Source organism: Meleagris gallopavo, chromosome 7, assembly GCF_905368555.1.
Source record: "Meleagris gallopavo chromosome 7, MGAL_WU_HG_1.1, whole genome shotgun sequence".
Taxonomy (NCBI): Eukaryota; Metazoa; Chordata; class Aves; order Galliformes; family Phasianidae; genus Meleagris; species Meleagris gallopavo.
This window is the reverse complement of record NC_139410.1, coordinates 3610017-3631818: the sequence shown is the minus strand read 5'-3', so window position 1 is coordinate 3631818 and position 21802 is coordinate 3610017. Positions and strand designations below refer to the sequence as shown.

At 40.2% G+C, this 21802-nt stretch overlaps 1 protein-coding gene across 1 annotated transcript in view; it reads left to right on the top strand.

Moving 5' to 3' along the window:
• The window catches only part of ZNF804A (zinc finger protein 804A), a 132719-nt gene that overhangs the window by 779 nt on the left and 110138 nt on the right, over positions 1 to 21802 (top strand). The window lies entirely within an intron of this gene.

Here is a 21802-nt window from a genome sequence, read left to right as displayed (position 1 = left end):
AGTGCGTATCTGGTGCTGGGGACAAGGTGCCGGTCACCAGGCGGTTCGCATCTCCCCGGGCACAGAGGGCAGAGGGAGGTCCCACTCTGGAAGTGAAGCGAGGAGCAGAAACTTGTTTACTTGGGGTACAGGCTCTTTGGGTGCGAAGCTTCATTTCTTTGCTAGCGGCTTTGTAAGCCCTATCAATTTGTGCTAGCTGGTTTGGTTGCCGAGTTACTTAAAAAACAAAACTCCAGGTTTGGAAGGGATCGATCAGTTAAGAGCACCTGGCTAGCTAACTTGGGAATGGCTGTGCAGCGGATCAGCTCTGTCACTGTGCGGACACAAGCGCGTTGCTGCCTTAGCATCTCTTCTTCCTGCCTTGTGCTGACCTGCTGTGCTGTCGCTCCCCAAACTTCAGCCGGCAAAGAGGGGCACCTCAGCCCAGTGCGTGCCCTTCTGCCCACATGAGGCTGGGCACCGTTCTGTCTCCATTGTGCTGCGGGAGGGGCTGCGGGGCTCAGCCGTGCTGCCGTCTCTCTCTTGTTCCCCAATCCCTTCTGCAGGAGATGGAGCAGGGCTCGCTGCCCGTCTTCCCATTCCCTCGAATGCACACCCTATATTGATGGGGAATTTACTGAAGTACTTAACATTTGCTGGAGTTGGCAAGCTTGCAATTTCTTCCTAAATAAAGAGATTAAAGCAAGGCTGAGCCAAGTCGTAAAAATAGTAACTACTACGAGAGAATCCGAGGCAGATTTTTGGATGGTTTCAAGTGTAAAGTTCCTGCTTTCATGCTGTAAATCTTACAACAATTTTATGTGCTGTGGCTTCTGCCTATTTCTCTATGAGGAAATACATTCTTGGAACTTTAACCAAATATTTGTAGCATCCATGAGATGGCAATGTGTGTGTAATATCTCGCTGTCACAGCTGCCAACCCAAGACCTACTGTAGTAATACTCAGAACACTTGAAATAATTGCATGAAGCATCGCCTTGTCTCTGCAGAACAGTTTCAGTCACGATACGTTTGGCAAGCTGAGACTGCTCTGGTGTAACTTAGGGACTGCACATCATCTTGCAGTTCGTAATTGATCCTGTTTCAGCAGTGTTGGTTTTTTTTTTTTTTTATTTTCCTTGATATAAAAAGAGTTTGGATTTTTATTTTTGGAGAAAACATTAGTTATCAAAATGTGTTTGCGGAGACTCATCTTAAACTTCATACAAACATACTGTACAGGCTTTGAAACACTCTGGAAAGAAATCTAACTGAACCTTGCTTTTCAGTAAGACAGAGTAGATGCTTGGGGGGGAGGGGAAGAACAGCACTAGTTAGGATTTTGCCATTAGAGCCCTTACCTTTGAGAGCTTCTGCTGTAGGCAGGGAGTGGTATGGACTGATGGTTTTCACTGGGTTAGAAAGGGAGAGTGTTGTTGATGTCTGCTCTCTTAACAGCATAGCAAAGTCCCTAGCTGTGAAACAAATGGAATAGATGCAGACATCGAGACTTATTTGTGTTGGGGTGAGTTCTGCTATCAAGTAGGTACGCATATTGTTGCAGTGTGGCATGGTTGGGTGGCTCAGATGAACAGTTGTGAGGCACTGAAGTAGATTTCAGACAGCCTCTACTGGAAAATCAAATGTTAGATCATTTTGGAGGTTTGAGTGCTTTTCCTGTAGATAGGATTTCAGCCTTACAAAGGTGAAAATCTTTACTAACACAGAGTAGAATACACCTCTACAAGTTCTAATGAGAACACCAGCTTTCTCAACATGTTTTTGGTGTCTTCTATCCTAGAAAAAGCCTAGGAAAATTAGTGATGTCTAAGTCTGAAAGCCAGAAGTATTTTAGAGCAGCTCTTACTCGGGCACATTTTCTCATTCTGCTTTCAAATATTTGGTCTGTGTTCTTCTGTGCTCCTCACCCATGTTTTCTGAAAATCCCTGCTCTCTTATAAGCTGAGGAGAACCTGAGAACAGCCTCTGTTCATGCACCGTAGGATTGCCTCTGTGCAGAACCTGGCACATTTATTAGCCTTGCTCCTTTTGAGGAGCTCTAACCCCTAAGACTCTGTGTGCTCTGCTAGAGTTTTATAGCAAGTAGTGCTGGTTCATAGTCAACTGATGAAGCCGGGTTTTTGGTTGTTTATTTTCCCCCTCTCACTACTGCGCTTAAATGCTTAACAGCATATGTGCCTTTGTATCACCAAAACCTCCTGCCAAGATTGAATCTAGATTCTGTCTTTACATGGTTTAACGTTAGCCTGTCTGCAAAACTGGAGCTCGTGAGGTTTCTGGAGAGGAAAATCCTTAGGGTTTTTGCCTGTTGTCCTGCTCTGGAGGGGTCTGAGATTCATCTGCAACTGTTCCTTTCTGCCCCACTCTCCAAAGGAGGATTCAAGAAACACTTTTTCCCATGTGTTTGTCCCTGCTTGATTCTTACCCGGTTGTCCTTTGACAGGGTTCTGTTTCACACATTTAATTTAAAGCTTTAAAAAGTTTTGGTTCAAAGCTCCCAAAAGGTAATGGGAAGAAAGAGGAGGCCCTGCTCACCAGGCAGGGAACATGAAGCACAAAGCTTTGTGCTTTCTGCTTTGGTTGCAAAAGAAGAAGGGTTTAAAGAAAAAAATAATAATAAAAAATTGAACCTCTACGCAGATTTCCCATTCATGACTGTGAGATTTCCTTGTCCCTGTGTTGGCTAAGGGTTCAAGAGCCAGCCAACATCCTGCTGCTAAGCCTTGGGGAGGTAGGAAACCTCACTTTTCCCAATGGAGAAGATCAGATAGCTCCTTTTGGGTAAAAAGGGGGAAATTGCATTGTTTCTATTGCCTTATTCACAGGCAGGTCATTTCCCTAGTAGAGCATAGCTGTACTGCCTGTTGAGTGCAGAAAGATGAGATGGAGTTATATGGGAAACGGAAGCAAGGGAATAAGAGGTGAAAGTAAAAACTAGGAGAAGAGAGACCCCAGTTCTGTCAGGCAAGCCAGGATGCGCGGAGGGAAGAGGAAAGGCATGAGAAGGAATGAAGAAAAGGATGTATTTAAGCAATCCGAGGGAAATAGACTACCATGAAAAGCACTTTCATTACATGAGAAAAACTTGTGAACGAGCTTTGAGTGAGATAATGGAGAAGAATGAAGGAACGTGTATCTCGTGTGGTTCTGACTATCTGATGGTACAGCTTTGCAGTATGAGCACTCTGTAATGGGCCTGAATAACTGCTCAGTGCATGAAGGGCACACTTACTCAATTATAATCCATTGCTCCTTACTAGGAAAATAAATAGGAATTATGAATTGATGTGAAGGAGGCTCAGCATCTGTGGAAGAATAGCATCTAAACTCGTAAATTTCTTTGGAAAATGTAGGAGTTCTATTAAAAGAAATTGGTGGTATCTGGGCTCTTGAATAAGGCTTTATTTTCTCCTATGGCAGTTCCTGCCATCTGAAGCATTTTTCAAATAGGTGTAATCTCATAATGATAGCTAATCTGCTGCTGAAGTACTTGGTGTAATTTCAACCCTTTAGAAAGGATGTTGTTGGTTTCGTCGATGTGCATGAACAGATCGCTGCCTGTCCTTTGTGCTGCAGGCAATTTTTAAACTAGAAACTCAGGACTTATGATGGGGGTCAGAAAAACATACCAAAGGTAATGTTCTGATGCTCTTCCTGTGTTTTTGTGTAATAATGCTTATTTCTTGGTCGTTTAGTCAATGAATGTGGGCCTGATTGGCCATTTATTGTCAGGGTTCATTCTCAGTGACTTTGAAGCTTTTCACTACCTTTCTTAGTGAAAGCAGTTATCTATACCTTTCCCTTTGCGGCATCTCTTCCTTTTTGTCTAAGGATCTCCAAAAATGTTCATATTCTTAGCGTGTGCTTTTTTATGCCTTGTCTTACAGAGGTCAGACGGCATTAGTCTTCTTATGTAATTCATCTTCCTTTCTGAGGTGGTGTTTGGCAGTTGATAATCTCAGTAAGTGTTGACACTAGTGTGAAAGAATAGCTGTTTGGAGTCACAGCCACAGATCTGCAAAATCCTTACACTGTCTTTCAGAATATAAACCATACATAGCAAGAAACTGTGCTAGTCATGCGTATGAGTTGGGGCTGGTCAGCAGAAACAGTGACACTTAATTTGGTCTTCTGAATAGCTGGGACATGTCTAGAGACTGAATGCCTGCTGTTTCACCTCTAGGTACCTTCGTGCCTGTTTCATCAAGATTTATAGGGATGGAGAACTGGCTGTGGAAGTCCTGTTCATGTTTAATTGGACAAATACGTTTTCTCCATTGGTGATCAGAAGTAATGCCCTGTTACATGTAGTAGGTCAGGGAAGGATTGTGATGTGCTGATCACAGAAATCCATTGTTTTGTACAACAGTAGCATCTCTCTCAACTCTCTGTGTACGTCTACATGTACGTACATATGCATCTGTACATTCAGCTGTATGTACACAGAAGACTGCAGAGATAGAAGATGCGTAGTGGTCCCTGCTCCAAGGGTGACAGGCATGAATGTTCTCAGACTGGAACCTGTGCTGCTGAGTTGATTCAGCTCTGAGCTCAGTCTGATGTGCCTTGTGAAGATAAAGCAGCAGCTCCATCCATGTTCCCACCGCACAGGAGAGCTTTGTGGCTCCAAGTCAGCTGTGACACGAGCGCAGGGAACATGTGTTGGCATTTAGCATACAGCATAGCTACAGGTCTGTTTAAATAGCTGTTGGATGTCCATTTACACCATTACCAACATCTACCTCATACTCATGTTTATGGAACTAAGCTGCTTTGAATATTTTATACGTCTGTGTGTGTTTGAGTTCTAGGCCTTAGTTTTATAAAAACTCCGTGGAGTTCAGATATTGATTACACTTGTGTATAGTGAAAATGCCATCTGTTGTTCAGGCTGTCTTGTTGCCTTTATTTCTTTCACATTTTGTAGAACATAGTTGTATTTCCAGATCAACTAAAGTAAGCACTTTGCGGTGGACATGGAAATCTATTTTACGAGCAGATACATGGAATATATATTTAAAGAGAGAGCTTCTATGCTACAAGTAACATGTATCTGAGGATCTTACGTACCAAGACAGGAGCTGTAGGTGGGACAATTGCTGTTTGGTACCTCACTCAACTGATCCTTAACTGCAGGCTTGCACCCCCATGATCTGAAAGGACCTATTGGGGCATTTTGAGCTGAACACCACACAATTGTTCAGTTGCATACGGTAGTTGTGAGCAATCAGTGTTAAAGTATGCAGCGTGCATCTACGGGCGTGTAGCATCAGTGCCACAGGCTCGCTAGGGTCTAACACTTGAACCTGAAGTTATGTGGCAGTGACCTGCAAAAAGTCAAGCCGTGTACTGAAATTTGGTGGAGTGGGAAATGAATGTCACCTGTTACTTTGATATCTTGTGTCCCATGGCGTTCTTTATGTCTTTGGTATTTTCTGTGCTCATGAGCTGATTGTTGGATGTGGAAATGTTCAAACTTTTTCTGTGAAAGCAGCTCAAACTCATTAAAAATTTTAAACAACAAAATCTACTTAAGTTAATTTGAACAGTTAATCAGTGCCATTTAAATAACAATTGAGAAGCAGCCACTGAGAAAACAATGGAATAATTTAATAGCATGGAATTAACAGTAAGATTGTATCTTTATTCTACTTCTTGCATTAATTCATATGAATGCAAGTGACTCGCTGCATTGTATAAGGCTCTAGGTAAGAGCACCTATTCAGAGTATTTTCAGAAGGATTGGTTCTCCGCTGGTGAACAGGAGGTTATTAAAACCTCACGAGTCTCGTGCAGTGAGAATAAAATACTCCTGCTATTCTTGTTTTATCTTCTGGCTCTCAAAGCTGAGGTTGGTTTATATGAACAGAATTCAAATTCAGCTGTAGAAGAAAGTGCTCACCTGCAGTGGTTCCTCTTACCACATTACATTCTGCTTAATTTTGGAAGTTCAGCATGTGCTCAGCACTTTCATCTGCGTCAGGCTCCATAGGAACGCGTGGTCTGGTCCAGAGAATAGTAGGAGCTGGGTTCTGATGTGCAACAGATTTAAACTGGGGCAGTGTCTGATTCAAGTAGAGTTACGACTGTGCTTTTGTACTGTAAAAGCTTATTAAATGCATGGTAAACTTCAAACACATCGGTATTCTGTTGGATGTAATTAGGCTATTACCATGGTTAAATTAGTACACTTGTTCAGGTTTTTTTCCAGATCAAGGCCTTAAAGCGTAAGGAGAGCCTTTGCCTTGAATATTTTCAGATGCAAATATCCATAGCAATCTTGTAGCTCAGAGATACTGAACATTAATTTTAACACACTGCTCGAATCCACTAACTAGAAAACAGCAAGTGTGTTTCTGGCTATTCAAAACCAGTCTTTTTTTTTATTATTATTTGTTTCAATAGGCTTCTGCAACCCTGTTACCGAGCCTTCTCAATGTACAGGTTGGAGTTCTGGAAGCTTCACCTCTCCCATAGGCTGTGGGCTGCTTCCTGCCTGCTAACTGTAGGGATTCGCCGCTGATAAAACTGCTCAGCAGCAAGGAGCAGATCTTGGAGGGCGCTGAGATGAAGAGCTGTCGGAGCTTAGCACAGTGGGTTTTTGAGCAGGGCTTTCGACCAAGTTAACTGCGAGGTCTTGGATACCCCTGACTGGTGGCAATGAAAATACTTCCTTTTTCTGCCTGGCCCTTAGACGTGCCAGGAGAACAATTAGTTCCTGCAGAAAGCAAAGCGGATGGATAGATGCATCCTGGGATACAGGAATGGGGTAGATAATCCCGTGAAATCAATCTGTGGTATTTTTCTATTATTTAATATCTTAACACAGTGAATGATGATGATGGCCTTATTTGTTGCACAGATTATTTACCCTGGTGACCAGGGAAACTGAGATGATTTTCTTTTTTACTTGTGATTCAAATGTGAGCATGGGAGAGACAGTGAGCCTTCCTAATTTAGCTGTGTTTGGCCTATCGCTATAAACAAGCACTAATCAGACCCTTTTATTTTGCCACGCGTATTTGGAGAGAGAACAAACACTCTTCCTCTGGCACTGGAGAGAGACTGTTCCAGGATGAGCTGGAGCTTGATGTTGTTTAAAAAAAAAAAAAAACAAAAAGTAAACAAAACAACATTTACTCACAAGGAGGCACAAAGCTTGTCGTGTTTAACCTTGTTTTTCCAAGAGAGATCAGAAACTGCTTGAAGGCAATGGGGAACTCGATTTGTCAACTCATACAGTAATTAATTTATTTGGTTACGATGTGTTTGCAGTTCCCCTCCCCTGAGGACTGGCAGGGGCACAGGCTGGGCGGAGGGTTTCCTTTGCCCTTGGCACAGAATGCTTTTTCTGAGCATCCAAGCTGTGTGTGGATGTGAATTCCTGTGCAGCCCTGTTTCTTTAGTAGTTCAGAGAGCACATTCCCAAATATTTTCAGTATGGAAATGCAGGTTCCAACCTCTAGTAGCTGTGCAGGTAGCGTTGTAAGAAAGGAATTGCAATTTCTTCCCCTGCTGCACTCAGAGCAAATGCCTAAATAAGACTTAAGGAGTCAACCTGACTTTCTACCCTGGTGTTCTTGTCCTGCTTGCATTTGCCAACAGCCAGGGCTTTGACTTCAGATTCTTGAAAAAGGCCTTGGAAAACAGTTAGATTTAGGTGAGGAACTCGGAGAGATTTTTTTTTTTAGTCTCTCATCAGTATTCTCTAGCTGTACAAAAGATTTAGGAACATCATTTGAACTGGTCAGGCTTTTTGTCTCTCTGTGCTGATTTGCATTTCTTGAAGATGAATTTTTTTTGTCAGTGTGGTAATTTTAGACTCTCCTTTCCCCAAATAGCAAGTGATCAGGCTGCTCCTGCTGGGGCCAGGCCTGGCTCTAGTATTCAAATTGCTGCCTTTCTCTCATCTAGCTCATAGCCACGTTCTGTAGGTTGGGCAAGTCTTGGCCAGGTCTTCCTCTTTACAACTTTTTATTGCAAAACATCTATGGAGCTCTTTACCAGCTATAGAAGACTTTTCTGAAATAGGAAAAGTGCTGTCTTTCCAGCTTACTGATAACGTCCTTCTACAGAAAAATGAACCTATGTGTCTGAGACTGCATTTAAAAAGAAAAAAAAAAAAATCAGATTATTTTACTCTGTATTAGTTTCCATAAAGTTTTAGTAAATAGATTTACAAATTGATTTACATGGCAGAATGTAATTATTCTTTTAGGTTAGCTGTTCAAATAGCTGCAGTTTCTAAGTATTTAATTTCAGTTGAAAGTGTTTCTAGCAGGAGACCACAATACCCATTAGCGAATGGCTTATCAATTGCTGCTTAGTAACGTGGGTTTTCATAAAATGTCTGGCATTAAAACTTTGGGGACAATCCTGACTCTGTGTGGCATTTTGATCTAAACAGTGGTTTGGTGAAGCTCTCAATGAAGGCAACCTGAACCTAAATTTTTAAAGCAAAAAGCTTGAGAATAATATAAAATAGGTATGCAAAGGAATCAGAAATACCCAGTACGGAGAAAATGAGAAATTACTAAATAATAGCAAACAGGTAATTGATGTGATTGCTTCGGTGATGGGGAGAATAGCTCAGTGGCAAAGTTCTGCCCTTCCCTGCATATTCATTGTGCCAGTGGCAATAGTGTCTGCTTTGTTCATTGAGGAACTTGAGAGATTCAAAGTGGTTTTGGTAAGGCAGATATCTCAGAGTAGTGTGGTGGGAGGCAGTGGGCCCATGTGGGAGTATGAGAAACTGTGATCAAGTGCAATGGAAAAAAATAAATTACTCTGGGAGTGGTCAAGCTGTGGAGAGGCTGTCAGATCTCCATCCTTGGAGACGCTCAGAACTTTACTGCGCAGCCTTAATCTACACAGCAGTGTTTTAAGAAAGGCACAAAACTGAATGTCCCTTCCAACCTCAGTCATGTCATGATTTCGAGTTCAATCTATAGGAGAGTGGCTTTGAATTTATTCTGCCACGATGAGGTTCTTTGGGGAGCAAGGCATGCCGTTGTCACGTTCTGCTCACAGCTTTTTGGGATTACTCTCTTCTCCCCTCGTTCCAGTTCATGTGTAGCTGACAGAAGCATCACCATCAGCTTTCTCTGCGGATCTTCTAAACCATCAGAGATCCAAAACATAGTGTTTCTTGTAGCTCCAAGAAATAAATCAAGCGCAACTGTTGAATCTACTGATGATTTCTTTTCAGGCATTCCTGAGCTGAGTCATGCAATTCATAGCCAATTTATAATTAAGAAAGATGATGGACTCGGAACTCTTCCAAACTAATTCATATTTAATTCCCCCCACCTCCTGTAAATCATCTGAGTTACCAGCAGTATTTTATTGATTACACTTTTTCATATTAAAAAGTGCTGGCGAGTATACTCCTAATTTTGGAAAGGTTTTTAAAAGGCACTCAGGAGGACTATTGATAAAGAAGTGATTTGTTTTTGGTAGAACATTATCGTGCAGAGGCAAGATAGATCAAACTGAGCATTTTCTAAAGAGGTTGTATGCTGATTGTCTGGCATTGACAGAGAGGAAGAAATCCAGTATTATTGAGTCATCATCATGGACAGATGCCTTCTCCGTATTGGCAAAGAAATCTGGGAAGCAGCAGCCTGTCCTGATCCTCATGTTTTCTCAACTGTACAACAGAGAGGAAAGTTTTTACGTGCTTTTGAACTGAGAAGCATGAAGAACTTCCAAAGTCTACACTCTGTTCATCTGTTGATCTTCTAAATGTAGGTCAGTTTGCTGTGCAGGTATGGATATCTAGGAAAGCGTTAGGGATGCTCTTTTGCCAAACCTTTTGCTCAGTGCATAAACCGGGTGCGGAGATCCAATTCTGATGTATATAGCTATTTTTTTTTCCTCTGTAATGCAGGAGATACAGAATATAGCAGAGAAAACAAACAAACAAAAAAAAAAACAGAAAAAACTCAGCAAGTTTTCTTCAACTTGCAGAGTTCTCATATTGTGGGATGGATAGTGCTAGGTTTCCATGGCCTGAGTTTTTCCAGGAAATTGGCCAGATAATTTGCATCCCATCGTACAGTAGGTACGGTTTGTTTGTGTCTTTGTTTTATACTTAGATGCAAATACATACACATACCCACATATAAAATACCTATGTTTTGTCTACATTCAGACCTATTTTTTAACGCAGTGGTATGATATTGTATTAACTTCTTCTAATGTTACATATAATACAACTTGCTATAATGTTCTTATTGTCTGTGTTTTACTTAAATATGATTCTGAGGGAAAGCGTCAAAGCCCCTTCTCTTTTCTGTAAGAAGGGACTGGTTCAAACACTCCAGGAGTGGTTCAGATAATGCCATCAAATGAATTGGAGGCTGATAGAAGACCAGCTTTGTAGAAGTCCCCATAGAGCAAGTCTGTCTACACGAAGGCTCTGTGTTCTCCTCTGCTCCCATCACAAATAGCAGAGGTTTTGATCCTGCTTGGAAGCTTTTTGGTCATTGTGGATCAAGCAGTGGCTAAAGCTACATCACAGAGTAGTCAAGAGATGCATGTTGGATTTATATTGAAATTGATTAGTAGAGTAAATGTAGCCATGTATAATCGCCTTCCAAAATGATCTATCAGAAGTTTGATGCATAGTGAATGTGAAAGCTACAATATGGAGGAAATTATCAAATGGCTCAAATTCAGTGTCTCTTTGAAGACTACAGGGAGGACAGAGGAATTACACTTGTATTTTACACCTGCCAAATTGAATTACTGCTACAAATCTGTATAACTGCAATTCAGAGACCATGATCTATTCTCCATTAGGTAATTAGAAGCACGGATACACTTGAAGGTTCAGATCAGTTTCTTAGAAAGAATCCTTCACATGAGCGCGACCCTTGCAGAAATCAGTGTCTTCATCTCATCTATTTTCAGAATTTTGAATCAGAATGTGAAATGACTCATCCATTATTTCTTCATCTCTTCATCAGCTAGACGCACAAGAAATTGTTCCTCTGATTGTTTCCCTGCAAATGTGAAATCTTTGGTTTCTGCTCTTTTCAGTGGGCAGTCATAAATCCAATTAACATTAATGAGTCTCACATGTGTGCACTGAGAGGAAAAAATGGACCTTTTGTCTCTTAAAGTATGTGTTTTACTCAAGGAGAAAAATGAAGAAAAAGCTTTTGGTGAATTACAGGTTACAAAGTCAGTAGCTTTTATCTCATTTTCACAGTTGCTAACGCATTTGCCTAGTTCTCTCTCCCTTGTCAAGGGTCCTTGTATGAGCTATAAATGCACGATGAGTAGTGCTGTCAGTGAAGTAGAGAGCACTATATTACACTATATTACCTCTACTTTTAAGCTACTAATAGGCCCCATTTTGCACAAAATGTCAGGGTTACAATAGGGTTAATATAACTGTACTTCTGTTTCATGATGTAATTCAGTGAAAAAATGAACACGTGAATATGGCAGCCACCTATGAATTAAAAATATTTAGTGCCCTTCTTCAAAGGCTCTCCTGTCATCTGTCGAAACAGTAAGTCTGGTGTTACAAGATAGTCATGTGTATCGTCGTGTACTAGTCAGTGATGTTTCCTGTTTGCTTTTGGGGAACTGCAGAGCAGATTTGACTTGCTGATGACACGGGAGAAATTATGATGGAGCTCAGTGCTGTTAGCACGTGGATGTGGTTCTAGTAAATGAAACACGTGCCTCTAGAATAGCATCTGCTGTTGCTGGCAAAACAGTCTCTCTTCAGGTAATTTTGCATAAATTATTGCCAGATACACCCATGTTTGATTACCGGAACTGGGAATGAATACTGAAATTCTGGAGTAAATGTGGCAGTGGGGAAAGACTGGGTGGGCAGCAGCTCACAGAGGTCGCCTGCCACCCAAACCTGCCACGTGCGCCCGATGCACCTCCTCAGTCACAGCTGACATGAAAAACGCCCCGAGGAGCTCACTGCAGTATAAATACACCGAAACCATATGGTCCATCGGAGTTGTAATATCACTTCAGAGGTTTAGAAATAGCGTTTTTATTAGCTGTAATCACTTCAACATTTTAATCCAAGTGAATGGCCATAAGTGCTCAATGTAGTTGTTTTGCCATGCAAATCTGGCCTGCAGTTTGGTTGAAAGTAGAAAGCATTGACATTCCAAGGAAAAATGCTGTGGAAGGGCTTTTGGTCAGCCTGTGTGTTAGGAGATGTCTGGCAAGGTCATGACTGCCCTCTGGGAGGAAGAGGTTACCTCTGCACTGCATGAGAAGATCTACTGTGTGTGCCTATGTGGGATGCTTCATAACTGCTGTTACGTTTTTTGTAGTTAAAAATAAAAAATAAAGAATCTAAACTCCTAATATGCTTACTATTTTTGCAACTCCTTCCTCTCACTTATATGTAGCTAAGCCCATTTTGTGCTAATTGCCATCCCTCCTTGATGGTTACATCCTTCAGATATTTGTAAGCTGTAAGAATCTGCATTACTGGCATCTTTGCAGGCTTGGAATGTTCTAGCTGTTTTCTTCTTTCTTCATACATCAATTCCTCTAGTCTTGATTATACTGAGGCTTTTTTTTTTTTTTAAACTTCAGCATTAAAATGTGAATCTATCAAAACAGTTCCCAGTAGCCCATAAGTGGAAACTATAAGAATACTCTGGATGTTGCTATAATGGTCCCTTGATGTACAGATATCTGGGGGTGGATCATGTGGTCTGCATTTATAGTGACGTACTTATTCTATACATAGTCTCATTAAGATCACTGGGACCGCTCACTTTATTCTATTTTTATGCCATCTCTATTTCTCTCTTCCACTCATTAAATACCTTGCTGCTAATGCACCATTTGGCTATGGTATTGGTGTGGCTTTTTTATCGTTGTCTTTTTTTTTTTTTTTTCCTAGTGTCCTTAGTCGTGCTGTAAGTTCTCAATTTCTTTCGATATATCAAATCTAACTTAACATTTCTCAGGAAGGTGCTTAAATAAAAATCTTCCTAAAACATCTGTAAGGTAGGTTTGTTTGTATTTTTGTGAGAAAAATGTGATCCTTGTCAAGAGCTGACAAATGTGTTTCTTCTGCAGTAATAATTGTTCAAAGTTTACGTACATATGTAATGAATGTATGTGTCTGCCTAAGTTCCTTTCCTTGTGGGAGAATTTTAATTAATGTGAAGCATTTCTACACAGAGGCAGAACTGTTTTATTTCTGACCCATTTTACTTTTATCCTCACCTCCGCCCCTCTTTCCCCGCGTCCTCTGTGGAAAATCTGACTGGCTCCTTTTACCCTGGCCTTGCTCTGTGCAAATGGAACCTTACTCAATGTTTCCATCTTGTCCCGGCTCTCTGAGCCCCAGCCTGCTCCAGCTGACCTCCCTCATCTCCCTTTCTGTTTAGTGAGATGACCTGAATCCACCAAAGTTTTTCTTGAATGACGACTGTCCAATTTGCTTCTTGCACTGCAAATATTTGGCAGTGTTTGCTCTTATCTTGAACTTAGATCTCGCTGTTCTTTCTTAAGCAGTTGTACAATTTAGTTCTCTAAATTTTACCTTTCTGACCAGATTGACACTCATCACTTACTGACTACCATGACTTGGGATTCTTTCATCATTTTTCATAGATCGAATTTTTAAAATGACGGCTATAAGTGGAATGAAATTGAACTTCATAGAAGAGAAGTACTGGCCTGGATAAATGGGAGGCTGCTTGAGTAGCAGGGCTGCATTGCTTTCACCTCCCACTTGAGTACTGAATTTAGCAATTATAAGAATGGAAAGAAAATGTCATTAAACTTTCAAATACCGTGCTGACAAGTTAATATGTATGCCTAGGCACTTAAAAATAAAATAAAATCCTGGAGGCACTGGGATTGTCTTCTAAGCAACGGTTTTGATGACAAAGCAGTTGATTTCAGAAGCAGTTGAAGAAAATGAAAGGATTAATGATTACTTCTCACTGGACATCAATCCACATATATTTAAACCATACAATTGTTTCTCGCTACCTTTTTCTTTATCCATTTCATTTCTATTATAGCCATCTTTTTTTTTAGTTTTCTTTTTCACTTTTATTTTTTTGGAGGGGCAGTGATTGCCAGCTACACCATGACTTGTACATGAAAGATAATTTGTTAAATACAGTTCTCTGCTGTGGTCTCTGTCCCACACTACTGCTTGCTTTCTTTATCACCTCTTCTTCTCTTTGCATTTTTCCTTGCTGTCTGTACCTCTGTACTACTGCATTTTTGTTGAATTATTTTTTGAGCTTTATTCCATTTCATCCCAGATCTTTGCAAGTTCTGAAAACCAGGTGTTATCTTAAAAATAGATTAACTGTCAATCAGAAAACGTGGATTTAAGCTGTGAGCTTTTGTTTGGATGTTTATTTTGGTTGAAAGGAAAGAAGTGCTTTTGATTGCGTAGTAAGAATAAGGTCTTTAATACAGTTTTGATCACTTACCTCATTAATCTGTTAGATTTAGTATGGATTTAATAATATCATTGCAGCTGGGCATATAGTTGATTTGGAAAACAGAGTTTTTGTGTTTAGATTTGTAGGTGAGAGAATAGTACAAATGCTTTATGCTACTCTGTTTCTCTGCTTATAGTACTGCATTTGTTCCTGTGAGCACTTAGGAGTGGGACATATCCTCTTAAAGCCTGAGTAGTCAGAACTCAGAATTTTCTATTTCTAAATGAGCACATGGCTATTGCCTGCGGTGCTTTTGCCAACAACAGACTGAGGCAGTATGCTCATTGTGGAATGTGTGCACATGCAGCTACGAATACATATAAAAAATACATTGTAATGGCCACCATTCCTTTCATAATATGATCTCCGTGGTGGAGGCCTAAGTGAGCAGGTGGTGATCACATGAAAATGAAGGCATCTCTGCTAAAGTTTTCCTACAGAAAGCTTCTTGTACAACAGTAATAAAAACACGATTTTTGAAGGAGAGGTGGAAGGTTGGGGAGGAGGGGGATTTGTCTGGTAACAAGGAAGGAAGCATGGACTGTTCAAGTAGCATTGCTAAAAATGCTAAGGCTTATCATGCTTTCATTAGCTGAAAGAGAACAGCATGCAGAAAAACAGACTTGTATGACAACTCTGCAACACTGGGTATTTACTGAGTAGACCTCAAGGACCTGTGGCAGCATGAACCTTGCTTGGGTATGTAGTCAGCTACATTGCGAATTGCTCCTTTTGTTGGACTTGTAAACTACAGAAAGTCAAAAAGTTGAGTAGATATTCAAAAATCACAGCATGATTTGAGTTGGAAGGGTCCCTTAAAGGGCATCTAGTCCAACTCCCCTGCAATGAACAGGGACACCTACAGTTCAATCAAGGTGCTCAGAAGTCTGTTCAGTCTGACCTTGGGCGTCTCCAAGCACGGAGCATCCACTAGCTCTCTGGGCAACATGTTCCAGTGCCTCACCACTCTTACTGCAAAAAAACTTCATCCTTATATCCCTTCTAAATCTAAAAACCATATACATAAAAATGAGTAGTGCTTAAAAGTGTTTCCTGAAAGGCATACATGCATGTTTAGGAAAAGATTGAGAAACGTTTGACTCCGATATGTCAAACCTCATTGAAGAGTTTTCCTTCTTTTTTTTCTCTAGCTCATCTCTCAGAAGAGTAGTCTGTCTAGATGCCCATAAAAGCCATATGCTTGGTAATTGTGTGCTCCCTGTGCATCCACATGGATGTGCTTGTTGATATGTAAGTAAATGGGAAATGCTGGGTACTCTTATGAGCCATTCATCAAGTTGGTGCTCCAAGTATGAAAACTAAATGAACTGGAAAGCAGTTTGTTTTTGTTTTTTTTTTTTCCCCCTAGAAAAAAACCCCAAACTCAAAACACACACACAAAAAAAAAACCAAAAAACCACTTAGTGAGACGTTCGGTGAAGAGGTAACATCTTTTGAAAATTTGTACTGCCTCTCAAGGCCTGAAAAAGCAATGTTTTCAAATACTTAAATATCAGAATCTTTCAAGGGAAACGTGAGGAGTTCTTATGTGGTACGGTTACCTTCTTTAACATTACAGCCCTTCCACTGACAGGAAAGACATCTCTTCATTATTTTATACTTAGATCCACTTACTGCCTGGAAACGCAGCCTGTACTTAAATATGTTAATTGTTTAAAGGTGTCAGATAGCACAAAAGAAATGTCTGCCTTACCCTGTGTTAAGTGTGCTGAATAATAATTTAATATGCTCAAATCGCTAGGCAGGGAGGAATCATAAGATTTTCTAACACAGTGTGTATCAGAGAATTCCCAAGTCTCTTTGCATAAACAAAAAGTAGTTGTTTGGTTTTTGGTTTCTGCCTATGTTGTGTACATTTTGCTTATTTAAACTGCTTCAAATGTTACTTTTGTTTTATTTCATAACGAATGGTGTAGATTTTGCAGCACCAGTGATCCCCATCCTCTTCCTGAGTCAAACTGTGTATTTTACTCATGTTGGATGTTAATTACAACCTACTCAAAGTTGTCAATAAGTGATGCCTCATAAAATAGGCTCCTTTATTGCTGTTCCACTGATTGAAATATGCAGTGCATGAGATAAATTGTGTTTTCTACTTTAAGTGGACAGCGGTAGCTGAATCAGGTATTTCTGTTTATTGTGCTGTTAATGTATAACATACACATGCATTTGGGTAATCAAAGTATTTCTAACCTGTTGAATAGCCTGAGGATTGCTTTAGTTTTTCCCCATTTCCACACAGCCTTCACCGTTCCACACTAGTGAATGGAAACCAGGGAAGAGCTACTTATGCATCTTAAAGCAATAATGGAGAATATTTAAGTTAATCATGGGGAATGTAAGAACGATCTTACATTACCTTGACTTAAAAATGTTGCCACATGTTATCTGAGCATGCTTTTAGCCTGAGAAATGCTGGGCAAATTGATTCAGCTTAGTTTTATTTCTTTCTGCACTAAACTAATTTGAATCATCTTGCATTTCTTATGGGCTGCTGACAAGAGTGAGGACAGCTGACAAATATCACAGGAGTCAGGACTGCCTATAGTACTGATGTTGCTTAAGTTCCATAAACACAGTTGGCCCGCACCTACATTTTATTTCATTTCAGAGAGATGTTGTAGTTTTTAAGCCAGCTGCCATTTCCATTTGCTTACTACACAATGGTGTGATGTGCACAGCAGTGCTGGGGCACACGAACTGGATTCTTGAAGCAAACTCCTCTCCCCTCCATGAGTTTACCAAGAAAGGCAATTACTACCATCCAAACCAATGACTGGCTCTGAAACATGTGTGAGGTCTAAGGAATCAGAGGAAGTCTAGTAAATCTTGGAGTTCCCAGTCTGCTTAGGGTCCATATTTATTTACGCTGACGGCCTCACAGTGCACATCCCTGATGCTGTCTTATTTTTTTTAATAGACACAGCTACAAATGTCTGTGAGAAACTGAGCTATTTACAGGATCAGAATATTACTCTATGATAAGAAAGTACGCACTGGATGTTATGCTTATAATATAGTTAAACAATATATTGTATCCTTTGTAATGAATGAGGTGATAAAGCAAGGCAAGAATAAATGATTTCTTATTTTTTTGTAATACGTGCTTGCATGCAAACATTGTTATGCACAAATGCACACCAAATTTCCTCGCCATATGATGACTATGTCTATTTTAGCAATTAACGAGGCACAAAGGAAGAAGCTCCGTAGAACAAGAGTGACAGAAGCCCAGAGTGCACAACTTACGGACTTCCAGGGCTTTTTCTTCGTGCTAACTCTTGTTCGCTCCAGTGGAGTGGAAGGCCACGAGCAGTTGGAGTGCGTTAGGCAAGTCCTGGAGTTCATCTTCCAGCATCACTCCTGTGCTCCCAGACTTCTCCATGGTGCGAATCAAAGCATCCATAAATGAGAACAGTTGGGAGATTCAAAAGTACATGCTTTGGGGTCTGAAGTACGAATGTGGATGCATCTCCTGATGTATATGTTATTCTGCTGAGAAAAACGTACAAGAAACAGCTCTGAATTTTTTTTTTTTTAAGGTGAAAGAAGAAGGTGGTGGAGAGGCTTGTGCTATAAATGAAAGCGTCAGTGTTTTTATTAAGTCAATTTATATTAGCTGTTGATTTTAGTTTTTCTCCAGCAGAACATTCACACCTCATTTCAAATTCATTGCTCATCATTGAAATCAGTGGAGGTATCAAGAAAAGTGCAAGCTATTTTGAGTGTTTGAAGGCAGTCTGTTCCCTACCCCCAACACATCAAGGAGTTGGTCTTTTTGACTTCATCAGCAATAACTGTATCTACTGGAGGAATTGCACTTTTGCTAGTTCCTCCCCATTTCCTACCTTTTCTGCTCGGTGACTGCATCTTTTAGAATTTTTTTTCTTATTTAAATTTTACTGAACTAACTTCACAAAACATGAGATTCAATCACTTCCTATGTTTAATTCATTGCCTCTTTCAATTCAGGATTATATGAACTTGGACAGAGAAACAGAACATAATGTTTAGAAAATATTGAAAATAGTTAAAGCCTTAACATTTTTTTTTTAATTTATTTTTATATTTCTCTGAAATAAGGAGGAATTTGCTGCAGAAGTTTAGGAATTAAATCAGATGCAGTGCTTCTCTTACAGGAGGGGAGCTTGGCACCAGCACAGCAAAGCTGCCCTCTGACTTGTTTAGCAGTTGTTGCAGTATCGCAGCAGCAAAATAATTTGATGCTCCCTTCAGCCTTCTTTAATTGCCTGGCTTAGACCTGAACATGTGAAATAGCACAGGGAAAAGCTAATTTAACTTTCAGATTTAAATAAAGCATCATCATAACAAAGATGCAGGCAATTCTCCTCTCTTGGGATGTCTAAACAGTTTGTACTTGCTCTTTCTTGCCTACCTTCCTGCCCTCTATTGCTTATATTGCATGACTCTGCAGTGCGACAGGCCAAGGCTGTGCAGCTTAGATGAGCAAAGGAATTGGTGCGACCAGGCTGATGGTCTTTAGTCTATTTCTATTTTTTCTTTTTTTTCCCTCTTTGGTCTTACTGGAGTTTGTGACTAAACTCCAGCTGAATTTAATCCTGGAGCTCCTTTCTCCTTTTTTAACTGTTTGGATGAGACTTGGTTGTCTTTCCCCTGTGTAAAATACATAGTCATTAATCATGTACTGCATGAAGTTTTGGGACACGATTGTTCTCTACTGCTGTAACAAAATGCTGAAATGCGTAAGAAAGGCGACAGTAACAGTTAGAATCATCAACAGAAAAACATTTGTAAAGTTAGGGAAGACTAATACTCCTGTAGACTCATGATTTTTTTTCCCAAAGAAAACCAGTAAATGACCAAACATTTTTGGGATATAAATAATTTTGCACAGGGTGTAAATGGTACCATTTTCCAATAGGATGATACACATGCAGTTCCCTCTTTGTGTATTTTAAAATTACAAGGCAGCCAGACTGGTAGTGATGCATTTTTCTTTTGGTACTGCTGTATAACCTGAGTTGACAGCTTCCCTTAACAACCGGACATAAAGTTATAAGTGGGGTGGCTGTGACCCACCTGCCTCAGGTCCTTCTGTTCAGCTGGCACGTTGCCTGCTGAGAAATCACCCAGTAACATGGGAGGAAAACGTATGGGCAGGTAGCAATCAGCTTAAATCCCTTCCAACTGCTTTCCTGCTTTTACCTCTAACATTTACTGATGTCCTTTGGCTCAGTAATACTATCCGTACAGTTGGATTTAGGGGAACGGGAATTAATGGACTTCTCTCAGTTGCAGAGAAGTCTGAAGCTCATTTTCAAATAGATGTGTGATGGAGAAGAACATGCAAACTTGAATCTTAACGTGGTGATTAATAGCAGTGTCGTGTTGAATTTTGAGATTGCCACCTGATCTGTAATTGCAGTCTTACTTAAAGGAAACGATAACCTCTAATACCTTTTGGCATCAGTAAATATTGTGCAAGGCGTACACAGATATTTGCAGTGCACAGCCACGGGTAAGGCCATATGCACTCAGATGTTTTGGTGGAGCTGTGAGCGCTCCTCTTTTTTTTTCCCATTAGCTATAGGTGTGTTGAAAAATTGGGTATTTCTTTTTTTCCCCCCCGCTTTTGTTCCTTGTTTTAAATTTTGCTGGAAAAAGACTCGTGACAGGGCTCGCTTTTGCCAGGTACATACAACCAAGATGAGCTGGCTTTTTCTCAAGGAGAGCATAAGGACAAGAGCAGTTCAGCACAGCTGGGTATGGGAGTGGGAAGCCAAAGGCTGGAAATAGCCATTAGCGAAGCCCTGGCAAGCACAAGTGCAGATCAGATGACTCCAATGCAGGAGGGAAGCGTCCTGGAGCTTTTGTGTTGTGTGACATTGGAGAAACCTTGAGCTGATCTAATTTGCACTGCCAAAAAGTGCTTTATTGGAAGTAGGTATTTTTGTACTTGTGCATTGCAGTTTCTCACGATTGAGCTAGAAGAGTCCTGTAATTGAGATGAAGTAACTTTGGTTTGTATCCTGAAAATAACTGTTCGAGATTCAGTTCAGGGGGAAAAAAAAAAAAAAAAAAAAAGAGGGGTTGGTGGTGGAGGAGATAATTAGAGGAAAACTAATTAAGTTTGTTTCTTTGTATTTTTTGATGATCGTGTTTCAGAAAAAAAAACAAACCAACAACAACCAAAAATAATAAAAATTCTTCCCTGCTGCCATCTTCTTTCCTCCTCTCTTTTATTGTGTTTTGAAGATACAAGTGTTTTATGGGAAGAGGTTTTTGTTGCGTTTTTGTTGCGTTTTTGTTTGTTTTGGTACTTTGAGATAGTCCTTAATACTTCCCTTTTCTACCAACTGATGGGATCCTAATGTTCTTGAACAGAAGTTATGGTTAGGGCGTACAGACTTAAGGAAAGCAAAGGATGTTTTTGACCAACAGACTCCAACTTAATTTTCTTTGCATTTTCCTCTCTCGCAAGTTTCCAGTCTAGATATTGGACACTGATCTGGGAGAGTGGAAGTCCCCAATACCTGGTTAGTAGCTGTGGGTTTTGGGCAGTAAAAGGAGATGGAGAGATTCCTCTTCTCCTTTCAAGCGTTACTAAATAGGCTGCATCTTTTTGGCCTCACAGGAAAGGAACGCAGGACACAAGCACTTCTTTTCTCTGTCACCTTCAAAGCACTACTTATTTTATTCTGGTTATTTTGTTTCCTCTTGGGTTTCTGGTCATGTTTGTTGGTTGATTTTTTTCCCCCTGTTGCTTTAATTGTGGCATGTTTTTAATTAAAAAAGAAAAAAAAAAAAAACCAAACAGCTAATTGTGGAGTTTAGGGCATGTAATGTTTATATAGCTTAAAATTACAGCACTTTTCTCCTCCCTCCCTCCAGACTTCCCAGTAATTACAGGAAGTAGAGATTATTTTATCTAGAGCTTTTCCAGGCATATAAAGTTAGTTAAGAAGGTCACCACTGCAACTCCTATTGTAAAATCAGTTTTTCAACTTTTGACATCAGATATTCTGTTGGGAATTAGCTGAAGGAGAGAACTACAGATAAAACCTCAATGATTTTATGGAGGTCTACTAAGGAAAGAAGAGTTTAAACATAATTTTTAAGCCAATATTGAATACTTTGCATTTGTAATATTCTATTAACGATTTGTGAAGAAATCAGCCTGAACAAAAATGGTGTGCTTCTGCAGTCTCCGAGATGGTAGGCATGAGCCAACTATGTGTAAATAAATGGAGATTAGGATTTCACTGTTGGGTGGAGAATGCCATGAGGACCCTTCCTGGTTTGTTTACTCTTGCTTTGAGTTAGCTGCCATCCTC